Source organism: Plectropomus leopardus, chromosome 6, assembly GCF_026936395.1.
Source record: "Plectropomus leopardus strain MGB_pleo_1.0 chromosome 6, ASM2693639v1, whole genome shotgun sequence".
Lineage (NCBI taxonomy): Eukaryota > Metazoa > Chordata > Actinopteri > Perciformes > Serranidae > Plectropomus > Plectropomus leopardus.
Window position 1 is genome coordinate 35,207,152 of NC_142181.1, and position 8,648 is coordinate 35,215,799.

The following is an 8,648-nucleotide window of genomic DNA, read 5'->3' on the forward strand; positions in this document are numbered from 1 at the left end:
AGACAAGAAGCAGACACCGCACTCCCGCAAGTCCAGGGTATGTTGGATACTTACTCTAGTTCTCCTTATATTATGTCAGTACCAGTAGTGTTTCATCCTGATGCCATCCTGCCACATTTCATGTGGACGTTCTCAAGTTACACCGCCCATGCACATATCATTCTGCCGCAGCAGGTACTGTCTGCCCACCCACCAGTGTATAATAACACCATGACTAATTCTGTCTGGACGAATCTTACCTGATGCCCTCCAGGGGCATTTCATGCAGATGTGAAAGGTGGCTTTTTGCATTACGACCTTATGCCAAAGGCACTGTCAAAGCAACGCTATTTTACAAGTACCGAATGAGAACAGGTTGATATTTTTAATGAATCTTGACAAACATGGATGAAAACTGTAACTTGACTGGTTTGTGGAGTCATACAACAACAATGTGTTAGTTTGAGTGTGTTTTTGTTTTTTGTGAGGGGAGCTTCAGTGTCTGCTAACTTTGACACTGGAGAGGCAGCTGTATTTTCTTCAAATACAGCAGAAGCTCTGGTTTAATTTGACATTTTGTGTCTACCTCTTCCTCCATCTATGACTAACAAAGGGTGGGTGCCTTGAAGATACTGAAGGGTGAAAATGTTTCAGTGGGAAGAGTTGATGCGAGCTACGCCTTGGAGAGATGAGTGTTTCACACACAAACAGAAGGCGAGGAGTGACTGCTGTTTTGAGTCAAGTGAAAATGTCATGCTACCACTGGGGAGCACAGGATAATAACAAGCATAAGGTCATTACATTCTGTTCCTAATTCACTGGATCCTACTCACAACTTAAACAAAACACAAGGAAACGAAACGTATGCAGATAACACAAGATTAACATGCACAGCAAGAGAGGGACATTTTCATTGTGATAATGGTCACAGTCCTACCCATAATCACAGTAACAAAAAGGTATGAGGAACAGCTGGAAATCATCAGCAGCACAATCAAAGCACAGAGTGTCCTCAGGGGTATAATGGCTTTCATACAAAGCTTATGCTGTGTGCAGTGGGTTAGGAATAACAAAGCATTTTTTGGTTATAAAAATGTTCTGAGAATGTTTAAATGCAACAACTGAATGCTTTCGTAACATTTTGAGTGGCAAGTTTTCTTTATGCTCCAGAACGTTCTTCTTATTGTTCGGGCAATATTCTCCACAAACATCAAAAAATGTTTTTGTTTGTTTTGTTTTTATTGTAAATACATTGCATTACATTACATTTTCATCTAAAAAAAAGAAAGGTCTGTAATCTCAGTACTTAATAACATTCTCTGATTGTTGCTTTGAAAACGTGCTTCCTTTGTTCTCATGTAACATTGTGGGAACGTTTTATGAAAGAACATTCAATGATCTGTCACATCTCAACATCACCAAAACATCCTTAGAACGCTGTTAAACTGTTATGTTTTAGTTAGCATTTAACCTTACGGAGTAATTATTTGAAATGATAAACATCCTTAAAACATTCTTTGAACTTTAGATTAAGAAGTTTTCTTTAAAACATTATTGCAACTTGTAGGTAATGTTAGCCAATGTTGTGCGAATGTTTCCTGCTAGCTGGGTATCATGTTTGACTTGATCTGGCATTTGTTCCATTTCACTACAATATGGATTTTCATATTTTTTGATGTGGTCAGAAACCCAAAAGAAGCAACCCAATCACCAGAAAAAATGTTACCATTGTTCACTTCTGCAAACCATGTATATGTTAGGCTACATTCCAAAAACATTGAGACTTTACATTCCAATCACTTTTTGGTGAACAAGTTGTTATGATTAAGTACAAAAATTGCTTGGTCATGTTTAGGAAAACATCATGTTTTGGCTTAAAATACCTGTTTTTTGGGGCGTTTAGGCAATTCCTTTGTCCGATTCTTAAAATATTTCCACAAAAAGTTACATCTTGTTTTCAGGTCTTATAATTTTCCAAAATAAAATTAAAATCCTTGACACCAACAACTTGACAGTGCGTGGTTTTAATTACCAAAAATGTATATTCCCTGATAAGTTTCAAAGCTTCAAACGTGTTACAGAAATTAAACCAAGTCTAAACACATCCTTCCAACCTTTGAATTCATTTTTCAGAGTTTAATGGATGGATATTCAACCTGAAATATTCAAAATTCCCATGATACTGTTTCTGGTCAGCCCTCAGACTGACAACTATGGTTTAATGCTTCAATATTTATAAACTGATCACATTAACTTCAAATAAAACATTATGTCACTTAAAATCAAAGATCTTTCCAGGCTATCATCCATGCTTTTTGGAACTAATTATGTATGTTTAGTATCTAAAACTTCTTTAAATAATCTTCTTGGTGATGTGCTCTTTGTAAATATCCCATTATATAAACAGACTCCACTGCACTGACTCTGTCTTATCGGTGAAAGTCACAGCAGTTATCTCTGAGGAAAACGCTCTGTTCCTACAGTCCAAATGTATTCCACAAGAAATGAGGAGTGAACCAAGAGTCGACAGGGTGTCCTTAAATGCAAAAGAGTTTCCCAAAGATAGTCTAGGACATCTCTGCCACCTGCGGGAGACTTCACAACTCCACTCCCATGCTCATCATGTGGGAGGTAAACACCAGATTCAAATATGGAGGCAGCGTGTGAATACCAGGCTCAAATATCGAAACACGACCCAGATCTCCAGCCAGACAGCGCCAGATGGAGAGACAAGATATGAGAGTATAGAGGCTTATAGCTTGTAGCTTGGTATTAGCCATGGAAGATTTTCCCTTCATGCATCTATTATGCTGGCACTTACTGTCAGAGGATGTACTGGCTTCTCTGAATGTCAAAAATTGACGCCCTTTTTCATATCCTCCTCAAATTTTGCTTTTGTATTCTGTTCTTTTATTCATATTTGTTCTGTTCACATAATTGTATTTTGTATACTTTGTATTATTTTCCACTCTGTATTTGTTTTTCTTTTGCATTTCATGTAAAGCCTCTTTGAGTACCTATAAAAGCGCAGTATAAGTCCTACCTATTATTTTAAAAAAAAATTTAAAAATCATCTTACTCTAAAATGAAAACAACCCTGAGATATGCAGTCAAATGATTATAAAGACATAAATGTTGATTGTAGTTTTTGTAACTGTCAGAGGAAACATTGCTAGAATTTGGTCAAAATGATGGGACAACTGCAAATTTGTACTTTATGTTCAGGTGCATGTGCTGGGGATATAAAAACAAACCACTGTGACTGAGAGTTAACGGTAAATATATACACTTGTTATTGTGCCATAAAAGCACAAGTAATTAGTGGAAACCTGGTTTCTTACTAGCCTCCTCTGTGGTTAACATTTCGTTAGGTTTAGGCATATTCTGCGGAAAATCTGGCTCCCAGTAAGAACCTGCCTAACATCTGAATCTTTACCCTGTGATGCCTAGTTAGACATTGCTTTTCTTGTGCTGCTTCCAGAGGCCTTTCACAAGGAATTAAACTAAGCAATTAGTTTGATTTATCAAAAAAAAAAAAAAGAATAACGTAATGAGCAACTTGGTAAGAAACATTACTCAAATTGCAGTTTTGACTTCCTTTTTTCCAGTTCATTTCCTTGTTTGATTGGGTTTTTTTTTTTTTGTTATTCTTCAGGTAATTTTCTCTGACTTTACAATTATCTTGCTATTTTTTGAATCATTTCTTTTGAAGTTGCTACTTGCATTCTTCCCATGTTTTTGAAAGAAATCAAGTCAGTGTATTCAGGTCTCAAAGGGGTTAAGCTATTTAAGATATTGGTGCTAAGTGCCCATCTTTGCTGAGCCAAACCGTTTTAGAGAATTGCTGATTTGTAACAAGAAATTATTGTATTTGTTGTTTTATCCCTGGTTTAAATCACCTAGTCTGTTTATTTTGGATAGGTAGTGACCTCTGTGGATAATTCGACTCCACCTAAACAATGAACACTTAAGAATTTCTAACTGGGAAAAGTTTGAGTGAGTGTAATCTGCAGTTTTCAACTCAACCTTAGTTTCAGGCTTCAAAGATCTTAACTTTGCACATCAACCACCTCCTTATGACTTAATTCCCTGGAAAAACTGTTCCCTGTGGTCCAGAGCCCTTTAAGAGTCCTTTTCTCCCTCCCTCTTTCAGCAACAGAGCTACACCGGATTCAGTGGAGCCTGAAGACTCCCTGCACTAAGACAGCACCCTCATCCTGAGTATCAACTTCATGTCTTCTGCAATCCTTTCCCTGTTCCCTATTTTTATTCAACAATATACGAGGCCTCTAAATGGTGTGCTCTTTGAGTAAAATGTTCTAATGCAGATTTTGAAAATGATAACCTCATATTTTTTTGTAGTTGTAATCCGTGGTGAGTGTAACACTACTTCTGCTGGCATTACTCAACAATATTTTCCTGATCTGTGTGTTGGTGGAGAAAATGCGCACGCATACCCCCTTTCTCTACATGCCTGGATCGTCCCCATACAGCACAGCAAAGCATGGTGGAGACTATCTGAGAGGACACCACAGAAGAAGGACATATACCAACTGCTTGATGTGCTATTTATGCTTCTGAGTTTATTAGATATTAATTAAATTAATTAATTGCAGTCAGTAAGTCAGTTGAAAGTGTATTGGACTGCCTTGGCAGGGTCTTTACATTTTCCCTCTGCAACTCCAGAGCTCAATTTTCCCTGTACAAATGGGGGACACGTCAAGAGAAACTGTTTTATGAACCCAGAGGAGTGAACAGAGGGTTCTAAATTAACTTTGTTGAGACTCCCCAGTTAAAATCTGCAAACAGGTTCTGCTTTTAAGCCACAAAAAGTGTCAGCCTTTGACACTTTCCTGCTCAAGATGCCATGAGAGATAACAGTTCAGACCAGGGTGTTAAGACATCCAAATGAACACCTGGGGTCATTTGGACCTACAAGAACAATCGTTTGTCATCTGTCTTTGACACAAGGACTGAAGTTTGGTGTAGAGGACTGGAGACACATTCCTACCAAGAATTTGAGAAGGGCCCACAAGATTCAATGATGATCCTCATTCTGAAATTTAATCCTGTCTCTCTCTGTCTCTCTCTCTCTTTCTTTGTTGTATCAGTCCACACATACACCGACAAACAAACACATGTTCTCCCCTCTCATGTCCTCTTCCCCTCTGCTGAGATGACAGAGGCAGGACATGTTGTAAACTCATTCTACATTCTTTTGTTAAGACCAGCATTTAACATGACCACTTGGACAAAATTGTGAATTAAGTTAAACCTAGTTCCCTAATCTTTCTAGTAGGTCAAAGTTCATCTCTGTGTTTTAATGAGTAAGTAGAACCAACTCCCATGTCTTTATTATTTAATTTGAGGGAGTTAGGTAAAGTCATATTTTATTCCTTTTCTGTGATGTAGCCAAACTGCCATCTAGTGGCCTTAGTTACGCGTAATTTCGTAATCAACTTTATAGTTCTATCATGTTTTGCATTTATTGTATAATGTTAAATGGTAATCCCATATCTAAGTAATTACTAAGTTCTTTATAGTCCATTGGATAACGTTATGTTATGTGTGATTACTTACATGTGCACGCTCAGCTCAGGGTTTCTTTCTACTTTCCCTTTCACTGCAGCGCGTCTTGTGCATCCTCGCTTGCACCCTTTTTCTTTTCTTCAGTTTTACAAGAGGAGCCGCAACTGCTCATCAGAGCTTTGCTGAACTTTAATTTTGAAGCCATTTTCTCTTTAAATCTCTTTGATGCTTTTCTTTATACCCATTTTTGGACAGTCTTGCTTTTTGTTTTAAGTAAACTCAAAATAATAATTTAAAGTGACTTTGTCAGACCAATGGGACTACTTTTGATTATTTCTGCGAGTTTTAATTGAGAAGGACACTCCGCGATCTGCCGTCAACTCTGCCACGGATCTGGAAGCAACACCTGCTGCACAAACTATCAGCATCCGTTGCCTGCCCTTAAAGACTATGTTTAAAGACTTTTACTGGTTCGCCGAGGCGAACACCGAGGCCAGTTAAAGACCGCTGCACACCGACTCCACCTGCCCGGCCGCCGCCGCCTTTCAGCGGGTCACCTCGTCTGGAAGACGCGCCGCAACTCTCTACTGGAGTGAAGCGATGGTCTGGACCTCCCCGGAGAAGTCTAATCAAGTCGGCAAAAGTAGGCAGAATAACATCTTCTAGTGATCAGAGTTGATGTCGTATAGCAAAGCTTTAATGCCAAATTTCTAAATTCTAATTCACCATTCAGTGCGCATCCACGTGTAACCAGTTCTTGCTACCTTGTGATAATGTAATGGAAAAGGTAAGTGTAAAGTTTTGGACCAGGTCAGAAGATTTAGGAACGGCAGGAGCCAAGGAGATGGACGACCTCAATGAAATAAAGACACAGGGCACTGTAGTAAATTATAACAGACTGTAATGAGTATTTAAATGTGTAATAAGCAGGTGGAAACCATACCATTTCTCCTGTACCGTAGGTACAGCTTTAAATTTCTGAAATCATGTAAAAACAATAAACTAAAATAACAAACTGTGGCCACAAAGAAAACAAAAATCAAAATAAACTAATACCCGGGTCTCAACCTGTCTCTCCAAATAGTACACGGATCCAGGTACCAGCTGTCGTGGAACCAGTATGTAGGTGTATTGTTCAAATCCTACCAAACCCGAGGAAGGGATGGGATATGTGACTCTTCCTTAAGCTGCAGTCTCCTTACTGCAAGCAGGGAGATTGAAGTCGCTCTGGGCTAGGCTCGCCATCCAGCACTGGAAACATCTCTCTGGATTTCTCTGAAACACTCTCTGTTGGCTCCAAGATCTTCCTCCAAAGTCTTGTACCGGAACAGGGTGTTTTCCAACTCACAAAAAAAACCTGACCTACAAATAAGGCCAAGATAAAATTAACTTTATGCTAATTTTATGTGCATTCCTGATAACAGGATAAAGCTTAGTGTATAAACTCAATGCATCAATTCACATCTCAGTGTTGTACAACATACACAGCTCACTGTAAGTACAAAAATATCAATTTCATTCATTTCCATTGAAAATGATTAACTTAAAGAGTTAATACTTGTTAGTATAAACTCAATCTCACCATAGATGCATAAAATAACCAAAAACAAAATAACAAATTTCAGTCAGTAGTGCCCCTTTAAAATACTGAACTTGAAAATATAGAAGCATTATGTACCTTTAACATATGGGTAAACTCCTATGAACAGTAGAAATATCAGTATTAAAGAGTAGAAATTCACAAATTAATATTTTTACCTAGCAGACCAGCTGCAGGAATTGACAAGAAACACAGGACAAAAGTGCACTAAAACACATTAAACAATTCCCTCAACACGCCATAAGGATGAAGGTGTCTGCTTCTCAGCAGTATTTCTTCAAATCATTGTATTCAAGGTTTCAAAACTCACTAACACTGTTAGGACGACCCAATTTAGTTCACCACGGCAGAAATTAGCATGCCAGCTAGCAAGCTTATGGGTCGCTAACATTTTTTAGCACAGATATGGCATAAAGCATGACGAAAATTAGCATCGCGGCTAGCGGACTTATCCGCGAGTTAGCTAAATGCTAACGATGTGCTGACTCACCAGGCAAGGAAAAGTGCAACAGCATGGAGAAAGGCGTCAGGCCTCAGACTGCCCGCTGAAACGGATGGCGTTCTCCCCCTTTTCATCCACACTGCGATTTTATATTGTTGACATGAAGCATGAATTAACACAGGGAAACATATCGCTAATTAAAAATGGGTTTTTTAATTGTTTTAATACGTTTCTTACCGCTTCAGTGTCGACTCTTTTGTTCTCATTCGAGCGCTCAGCTACTACTGATGGATCAATCTACCTTTACTTCCGTGACTAGTCAATAGACTGTCAGGAGGTGGGCTCAAACTTCTGATTGGTCACAGAGACCATAAACCTGACTCAATTGGCTAATTGACCAGTTTGTCAACAGGAACTTTCCTTTTTATCTCTTGGAGTATTTTAATCGCATGAATTTACCATTTTTATCGCTTTTTAATCCTGTTTATTTATTGAAAATGAATTTGTGTGTTTTTACCCATGACTTTATTCATATTAATTGCTTTTAAATCATGACTATATTTATTTAAAAAGCAATTGTATGAAATTATGCATGTTTGCACAGATTAGGGATTCTTTCTGACCAGTTCCTTCCCCCCAGTTACTCTGGGCTACACACGCTTTAGATGGTCACGTATTTCCTCCACTATCATCCATAATTAATCATTTACATCACCTGAACATACATCACTTAGGTTCCCTTTCATTTGTTTACTGTCCCTTATATGTCATACTACTCCCTCTATTCACTCATCATTTTATTAGTCTAAGTAAATATTTCATTTATCACCAAGTCGTTGTCTGTGGATATTATTTCATGAGAGAACAAGATCAATGTATACAGGATAAACGGTACAGATTGTGAGATTGATTAAAGTGATGACATGTTTTCAAACTAGGGCTGCAGCTATCGAATATTTTAGTAATCGAGTATTCTACTGAAAATTCCATCGATTAATCGAGTAATCGGATAAAACATATTTTTGTTTAGTTAAAGAGCAATTATAAATATACATGAGACAATAATACATTTCACCTAACAATGAACCTTTGGTTTCC

The 8,648-nt window shown here is 38.0% G+C and overlaps 1 long non-coding RNA gene across 1 annotated transcript; it reads right to left on the reverse strand.

Annotated features, from left to right (window-relative positions):
* Window positions 1-6,392: 6,392 nt before the first annotated feature.
* Window positions 6,393-7,931, reverse strand: LOC121940235 (uncharacterized). The gene is made up of 3 exons (XR_006105592.2): window positions 7,788-7,931; window positions 7,599-7,689; window positions 6,393-6,870 (listed from the first exon to the last, which is right to left on the reverse strand). It is a non-coding gene; the product is annotated as an uncharacterized LOC121940235 (long non-coding RNA).
* Window positions 7,932-8,648: the final 717 nt, after the last annotated feature.